This window comes from Ctenocephalides felis, unplaced genomic scaffold (assembly GCF_003426905.1).
Source record: "Ctenocephalides felis isolate EL2017-DRISC unplaced genomic scaffold, ASM342690v1 CF-g0.4_SCAFFOLD_03573, whole genome shotgun sequence".
NCBI lineage: Eukaryota > Metazoa > Arthropoda > Insecta > Siphonaptera > Pulicidae > Ctenocephalides > Ctenocephalides felis.
In genome coordinates, this window is record NW_020539727.1 from 1774956 (window position 1) to 1782724 (window position 7769).

The 7769-nt window shown below is 30.3% G+C and overlaps 1 non-coding gene across 1 annotated transcript; it reads right to left on the reverse strand.

The window, feature by feature from the left end:
• Nucleotides 1-707: 707 nt before the first annotated feature.
• LOC113389844 lies at nucleotides 708-870 on the reverse strand. The gene has a single exon (XR_003368273.1). It is a non-coding gene; the product is annotated as a U1 spliceosomal RNA (small nuclear RNA).
• Nucleotides 871-7769: the final 6899 nt, after the last annotated feature.

The window sequence follows — 7769 nt, forward strand, 5'->3', positions numbered from 1 at the left end:
AATTTATAGTTTCTCAAGAATCTTATTTTTTCGAAGTAAATTTTTTTCAAAAATGTTAATCGTTTTTAAAAAAAATAACAATTTTTGGTACGGGAAGTACCAGCAATTTGCCTTAAGGCACGATGCCCTAATTGCCTTAAGACAGAATTCCACTTACAGCTAGTTTATTTTAAACTGGAACTGAAACCAACATCAACTGACTATAAATATTGTTTGCTAGAGTTACGATTGCTATATAATATTAAAACAAAAAGCTATATATAAATCTTATCTTATCGTAGATGCAGTATATTCTGTGAGACCATGATAAAAAGTTTCATCAAAGTCTCCAAAAATAAAGATCTTAATAATTATTACGAAATTATCAGCACGAGTTTCAAGTTATAGCTTCTGAATAGATTTTGTATTTTTAAATTAGCAAGTCTGATGAAAACATAAACTTCTCCTACAGGAAGTTAAGAATAAGAATTTTTATTATCACCAACAAAGTTGCCGCCAACATTATAGAAAACATAGAAATAACATATGAAAGACTCCAGCGAGATTCTATTTAATAGAAAAGCGCCTTGAACAACTAAGATACGATGCACCAAATTGTCGCCAGTATTATAGGAAATATTGAAAACAACCCTTCTATGAAGGCACACATACTACCTAAACGAGTAAAAAAGATGTATTTTTATTATATTGAAATTTAGGAGTTTATTACCGGGGCAGCGCGTACGCAGTCCCGACTACCAAAAATTGCGCGCCCGAGTTATCCACATTAGGGACAATCGCAGGGGTCATCCCAACCGAGGTGCAATGGAAGGGCCTCGCCCTGGGGGAACCGCCTTGATGATCACGGTAGCCCCCACGCCAGGTAAGTATGCCTAAGGGTCTCAAGAGGTGACCCAAGCCTTAACCATTCTATATTTTGCGGTGATAGTAGATAGGCAAAAACTCTAAGGCGTCACCTAGTGGCAGCTATTCTGCGCCGAAACGTCTATATTCATTTCATCATATTTACGTATATGATGATATTTAATTAACTTCCCGTAGGGCAAGTTATAGTAATCGCAGAAAAATCGAAAATATTTTTTTTTATATATCTTTATGTTTCAAATCCATCTGAACATTTTGACATACCTTAGAAAAAATGAATGTGTGTGTATTTGTGTGTGTGCGCGTGTATGTGTGTGTGTGCGGATACAAATTTTCGTCGACGATTTCGGGAATGCGGATGAAGCAATTTGAATAATTAAAAAAACATTCGATTTGTATTGATAAGGAGACGTGCTGATTAGTTTTGGGCAAAGGCAGGTCCAGCCGTTGCGGAGATATGGGGCAAAAAGTGCCAGAAACCGTAACTCGGTTTTTAAAAGAACGGAGCGTCCGATTTGAATAATTCAAAAAACGCTTTACTTGAAGAACTGGTCAAATTTTCATGAAGGCAGGTCTAGCAATTTCGGAGATCTAGTAAAAAAAGTAAAAAAAATGCAATCTGGCGGTCAAAAATGATTATTAGAAAATTTTGAAGTTTGCTTTGGTTGTTTTAGCACAGTACTGACATCTAATGGCATTTTAACTCTGGCAGGCAGTAAGATTCTAAAGTACGTAATTCTGGTTCCTGTATAATGAAAATTAAATGATATTATATTGTAACTACTTACATATCAGTATAAAAACTAAACACCTACTGATTGTATGTTGGAGACATTTTATTTAAAAAAGTTAGAATACAATTTGGCAATATCATGCATCCATTGCATACATTTTTTTAAAAGTTATTCGGATTTTTTAAATTTGTTATTCAATGTTTTTATTTAACTTTATTCTGCAATCAGAATCAAGAAATTCATATCCCAAAATCATCATATGGTAACAGTGGATCAGTAATGACCCTACTGATGACAAATTTCAAAATGTCCGCAACGTGTTTTTAGGGTTATTTGTACTAAATTTTGAAGTAAGCCGTAAAGGCCCTTAGCGCACTAGCGTCATCTCACCTGACCAAAGTAAAAATGTTAAGGACCTCATCCACCAGGTAACAGACGACCAAGAGATTATTGTCAAATCCATGTCCAATTTTGAACTAATGCTAATATTCAGGTAACCAAAAATATCATAAGTAACAGTGAAAGTAAAGAAATAATTTTTTAATTTATATTGTTTTATTTATATCGTAGTATCATATTATTTGTATTATTTAGATATCATATCGTATTATTTAGTTAGTTTTTAGTTTTTTTTTTAGTTTTCTTAGTTTATTTCTGTTTTTATTACAATATACAGGGGCGTAGCGTGCTTTGGCGGGGCCTTGTATCAAAATTTGTTTGGAGGCCCCCTCAAGAAGAACATTTTTTTCACAATAATAAAAGAATATTTATTTATCATTTCAATTATTTATCTATCTAATTTTCTTTTCTTTTCACAAATGATTCCATATATATTTCTCTCTTCTTACCTTTTTTTTATGAAAAACTGACTTATTTAGTGATCTTTAAATTTTATAAAGTTTCTGTCTCTAGGAACATACAGGTCTGGTAGACATTTATGCCCTAAAGTATTTACGTAATTTTTAATTGGTTTTAATATAAAAAAAACAGTTGCGATTTTAATTGTAAATTGCAATTAAGGGCCAAGAAAAAATGCATACTGTAATTTCGTTGGGAAAACTGGATGCAAGCTTATTGCATCCATCATTGACCCTTAATGGAATAAATTTCTTAGATTTCTGCATTCAAACCTATTTCTCGAACTATCAATCGGTCATGATCATATGAAATATTTTACAATATTTCTTTACAGTAATTCAGTCGACAGTTTTCTGGAAACGTTTATTAATTCTCGATTTCAAAAAGACAAATGTTACTACTTACGTCGCAAAGTTTTTGAAATGTTTGTTTGTTTTGTGAAATTAATATATCCAAACAGCAATAGTATACATTAAAATAAGATTTCGGATCTGAAATTCTCTCATCGTGTGATAATAACGCTACATTATTTTTTGTATTTTGTTCTTTAAAATTGTTATTGCAATCCATCTTTTTTGCAAATTATTTGCACTCCTTCAACAAACTATTTTAATAAATTTTCATATACAGGACTAGTGTTACTTGACATTGAGAAAGCTTTTGACACAATTTGGAGCACAGGATTAATCTATAAACTAATTATTTTAAAATTCCCAAAGTACATAATTAAATTTATCATATCATATCTCAGTGATCGAAATTTTCAAGTGAAAATTGGTAATGTACTTTCAAATCCAAAAATGGTTACTGCAGGGGTACCTCAAGGATCTATACTTGGACCTAAACTGTTCAACTTATATATTTATGATATTCCAGTTTCCCCCAAAACGGACATGCTGATATTTGCAGACGACACGGCAATCCTAAGCTCATCAAGATCAGTTACTTTAATAATAGAGAGAATTCAACAACATATAAACGAGATCATAAACTACACGAAATTGTGGCACCTTAAAATTAATGCCCAAAAATCCGAGGCAATAATTCTCTCTAAATGTAATAAAAGAAGTATTCCATATAACAATTTACAAGTAACAAATATACCAATCGAATGGAAAAACAGTGTCAAATACTTGGGTGTCACACTGGACCAAAAACTAACCTTCACAAAACACATTAAAAATAAATTAAGTAGTGCATACGGGGCAATGAACGTACTAAAATCACTACTACGTCGAAACAGTGTTCTGAACTCAAAAAATAAGAGGACAATATATCTCACATTAATAAGACCGATAATCACCTATGCGGCACAAATTTGGGTCACTACATGTAAAAGTAATATTCATAAACTGCAAATATTACAAGATAAAGTATTACGATTAATACTAAATGAGCAGAGAGATCCAATTACGAAACACTACAAATCTAATAAGTATCTTCATGAAAAGTCCAATCTGCAACCTTTTAAAGAGACCATAATCAACATGACGGCGAAATTCTTCGAAAATTGCAAACATAGTCCAAATCCAATCATAAAAAGCCTAGGAAGAATCACACCAGACATGATATGGTATGGCAAATACGCTTTGCCAAACCACCTGATAGAGCAGTAGTATTTGGAAAAGATATAGTTACACTTATTCATAATAATATATTTTAGTTAGTATTAAGCTTTAGTGTTATCTTAGTTGTAAGTTATAATTGAACGAATAGTGTTTTTTTTTGTTTTCCTTTTTTTCACTTATTGTCAACATTATTGATATTGATATGTAACTAGATTATTAAAATTTCCTTAAATACCATACATAAATTGCAAAAATACCTATTAGGTAGTAATGCATAAAATATTATACTGGACTTTGTAACATATATTGATAGAAATATAAAATTTATCATCAAATTTTCATATGTTAATTCGCACAGTCTATTCAAAAGACTACTTAATAAAATACGAGTTTTTTGTAAATCATTACTAGCTTGTTGTAAAGTTTCAGATTAAAAACTTATATTTTTAAACAGTGAAGAAAGAAATCTGAAACTGATTTAGTTGACCATATTTATCAAAATCTATACATTAAACTGACGCATCATGCAGACAATTCAAGTAGTAACAACAACATACAAAAAACGATATAAATATAAATATAAAAATTCCAAATTCCAATTCTCGATGAAGAATGTATAATCTGAATTAGTTTTATAGATTTGTTAACTTATCGAACGTGAAAAAGTTTTACTAATTGAATTGATAAAAAGGAAAAAAAAAAAGAAAAAAAATAAATTCTCTTAAAGCGTTAGCGGACATGTTGAAGTTCAATACATCTCGATAACAAACGAAAATGCAAACTACGTTAAAATTATTCAATTTTTAAAAAGGTTTGCTTTCTGATTACGCTCGTTGGGGTCCCCCTGGCTCGGGGGTAGTTACGCCCCTGCAATAAAATATGTCAACAAACTGTCATTTTTATCATTTTATTCAATTTTTAACACGTTATCTTTTTCAAATAAACATTCATCATCATATAATCAGCATATAATTTTTCGCAAGTATCAAAGTTTCTTGGTATCCATATTAATAATAATTTAAAGTGATCTGATCATATCTCTATCTCACTATCACCAACTTTATCTAGAACATGTTTCATGTTGCGCACTCTAAAACCCAAAATTGGTTTAAATTGCTTACTTTCAGTTTATTATAGCAACTTTTATTCTCACGTTTCACACGGCATCCAATTCTGGGGTTTTTCATCCGAACTAATTAAAATATTTAAGCTTCAGAAAAGAGCTATTCGAATAATTTTTTTCTTGCCCAGTAAAGTTTTCTGCAGATCCATATTTAAAAAACACAATATTCTAACTGTCCCATGCATTTTTCTGCTGGTAACATTATCTTTCATCAAAAACAATTCGAACTTCTTGATATGGCTTTGTCCTCTTCAAATTACAACACTAGACACAAACCTATTAAGGCGCGTACATATAAATTAACCAGCTCTTTCAATACGATCGACGGTCTAGGTATTCAGCTTATGAATAAACTTCCACTCAATATCCGAAACTTAGACAGCAAAAAATTTCATGCTTCCCTAGTTAAACTTTTTAAAGAATTAGCTTTTTATGACATTACTGAATTTTCTCAATTTGATTTCAATAACTATTTTCTTGCATAAATCTTATCCTTTATCTATGCAGTCTGACCATTTGATCGCCTGTACAACCATATTTTTTATTTTTTATTTGTTTTAATTTTTTTTAAATTTTTTTTATTGCTATTTTATTTATTTAAAATTTTGACGGTTCTACATGAGTATAACTTTCGACTTTGTGCAAGAATTTTGAGCTTGACTGATGGTCAAATAGACTTTAATATGATGAACTTGATTATGAACATTGCATTTAATGTTCGAATGCTTTTTTTCAGTTCTTTTTTTTTCAGAAGTGAAATTCGTGCAGCTACTATGATTATTATACAATTACTATTCTTTTAATATTAATTATGAATAAGCTTGACTAAAGCCTGATATAATATGTATTATTATTGATTACGACTTGCTTATGAATAAATAAATAAATAAATAAATAAATAATTTCTTTCTCTATTACCAAGAATCATAAAAAATTGTAGACACTGACGTTTTTTAAATTTAATATATGTTTTATTGGTGCTTGATGCAATATTACATAATGCAAGAACCAAAACCACAACCAAATTTTCTTCAACCCAATTTATTTTTCTGTTTCTCAGAAGAATAAGTAACAATATCAAAAGCAATATACAATTTAAAAATTACAGCCTTGGGTACAGTCACATTGGCCACAATTTTCCAAGTGCCTTCTGGCAAAAAAAAACGCCGGCAACAAATTCTCATCAAAATGAAAATTCACATGGTAATTATCCTGGAAATGGACAAACATAAAAATTTGATATTTACTGCTTGATATCAATCTATCACCAACCGCTGGTACTGGACAACGTTCAGGAAACTTTTGGTCGCCTTCTCGAAATTGGGCAACAATTGGCAGCATTATTTTGGACACAAATTTGGTGACAAATGGGGAACTGTTGGTGACTTTTAAATATTCCAGGAGAGGACACAGTTCTATTTTCATCCTGGGAAATTGTTCCTTGTAACGATTGCTCATCTTTTTGTAAAATTGTGTCTCACCCTTGAGGAAAGAGGCAAGTCGATAATTATCAACCTTATAAACTAAAAACTGCATAATATACAATACCATTATTTTATCCAAAGGTTTTAGAAACAATCCATTAACAACAAGACTTGAATAAGTTCTGTTCAATTTTTTAATTTCAAAATGATACGGAATCCCATACTCTGGATTACAATAATCCATGTTTAAAGACCGGAAAATAACTCTATAGTTTTTCTAAAAATAATAAAATAATATTATTTTATCATTAATAATCTCTCAAGTCTTACCCAACAATTAGTGTTAATAATCATTATTGCAAAAATCATACAAAAAGTTACTGAAGACATTTTAGTACAAATTGCAACGACATACTGAGTGCATTGGAAAAAAACATTTACATTTTTACAAGATATCATTATAGATTAATATAAACATTATTGCATAAATTATACTAATTAGTGCAATTGTATGTCCGTTTGTACATAGGTGTACTGATACTAATGCATCCTAATTGAATCCAAACCAAAACAAATCCTAATCAAATCCAAACCAAAATAAAGTTCTACTAATCTAAATTAAAATAAACAGAAACTCGATGTACTTTTAATGGAAATTATATTGGTTTTTTGAGTCTGCAAATGTGATTTTGAATAGAGTTCGTCGAGACCTTTCATTTGATACCCCACATGCTCATTTTTGACCTCGACTTCTGCAACCCGTTGGTCGTCTTTTTATTTTATCATTGGTAAATTTCTAACGGTTTATCCGATTTGAATGCAATATTCGACAAAGTTGAAGTAAATTATATAAGTTATAATATTGTTTAATATTATAACGCCCTACAGCAACTCGGAATACCTGTAATGGCAACTATTATATATTAATTTGTTGAGTCTGTAAATGTAATATTTGAATAGTGCTCGTCGAGACCTTTCATTTGATACCACACATGCCTATTTTTGAACAAACATATATTTGACTTCGAATTTTTGCAACCCATTGGTCGTCTTTTTATTAAATCTCTTGTAGCTTTTGAACGGTTTGTCCGATTTGAATGCAACATTCGACAAAGTTGTAGCAAATTAAATATATATGCATGTATATACAAATATATCTAATTAATATATATAAATATATATATATATATATATAATA